Source organism: Cynocephalus volans, chromosome 1, assembly GCF_027409185.1.
Source record: "Cynocephalus volans isolate mCynVol1 chromosome 1, mCynVol1.pri, whole genome shotgun sequence".
Classification (NCBI taxonomy): Eukaryota; Metazoa; Chordata; class Mammalia; order Dermoptera; family Cynocephalidae; genus Cynocephalus; species Cynocephalus volans.
In genome coordinates this window covers 166206029-166207499 of record NC_084460.1, presented here as the reverse complement: position 1 = coordinate 166207499, position 1471 = coordinate 166206029, and positions in this window count along the sequence as shown.

Genomic DNA, 1471 nt, shown 5'->3' with positions numbered 1-1471 from the left:
GGTTACTCTGTTGATTTGTTGCCTTCATGATCTGTCCAACTCTGAGAGGTACGATCAGGTCCTCCAATATTATCACAGAGCAGATGCTTCCTCCATCACTCTGAAATGGGCTTCTGGAGAGAGACGTCCTCTTCTTTTTTTTACCTCTGCTGGTGATTCTCCTTGTGTCAGTGCACTTGGCACCTTGTGTCAATGCAATCTTGTAAGGCTGGTATTATGGAGATGAATTACTTTAATTTTTACTTATCTAAGAAAGACTTATTTCTTCTTCATTTCTGAAAGGTAGCTTTGCTACATATAATATTCTTGTTTAGCAGTTTTCTTTCATTCAGTGCATTGAATATATCACCCAATCTTTCCTGTACTTCAGGGTTTCCGCTGAGAAGTCTGCTGTTAGTCTGATGAGGATTCCCTTATAAGTGACTTGATGTTTTCTCTTCCTGCTTTTAGAATTTTTTCTTTGTCTTTAACTTTGGATAGTTTGACTATAGTATGTCTTGAAGATTATCTATTTGGGTCAAATCTATTTGGGGACCTTTCTGTTTTCAAGATTTGAATGTTCACATCTCTCCCAAGACTAGGGAAGTTTTCAGCTATTATTTTTTAAATAGGTTTCCAATATATTTTTTGTTTTTTTCTCCTTCTGGAATGCCCATAATTTGTATAATTTGTTCACTTAATATTATCTCATAAATCTTGTAAGTTTTGTTTATTCTTTTTTCTTTTTCATTTTATCTTCATGTGTTTTTAAAAACTGCTATCTGCAGGATCAGAAATTCTTCTGCTTGTTCTACTCTTTTATTGAGACACTCAGATGTATTTTTTATTTCATTCAATGAATTTCTCAGTTCCAAGATTTCTGCTTAAGTTTTTTAAATGCTAGCTATCTCTCTTTTGAATTTCTCATTCAGATTGTGAATTGTTTTTCTGATTTCATTTAACTGTTTGTCTGTATTCTCTTGTATCTCAGTGAATTTCCTTAAGATCATTCATTTGAGTTCCTTTTCTAGCAAGTTGGAAATTTCTGATTCTTTAGGATCAGCTACTGGAGAATCTTGGTTTGTTTTTGTTTGTTTGTTTGTTTGTTTGTTTGTTTGTTTGTTTGTTTTTTGGTGGTGGTGTTGTGTTACCTTTTTTCATGTTTCCTGTTTTCCTGCATTGATATGTGTGCATCTGGTGGAAGAGTCACTTTTTTACAATTTATAGAGTGGCTTTCATGGGAAAAGACTTTGAACTGAAAATGTTTCCTAGGATGCTGCTGTATACTGAATACCCCCAAAGCTCACTGAAGATTAATCCTCACTGTAAATGTTGAGGCTGGGAAATCCTATTATGGTAATTGAAAGGTGGAGCCTTGAAGAGGTGATTAGATTGTAGGACCATGCGGTAGTGAATGGATTATAACTGGTGGTCATGGACATGATTCTGAGGGCTTTAAATGGACAGGTCATGAGGAACTGTCTCTCTCTCT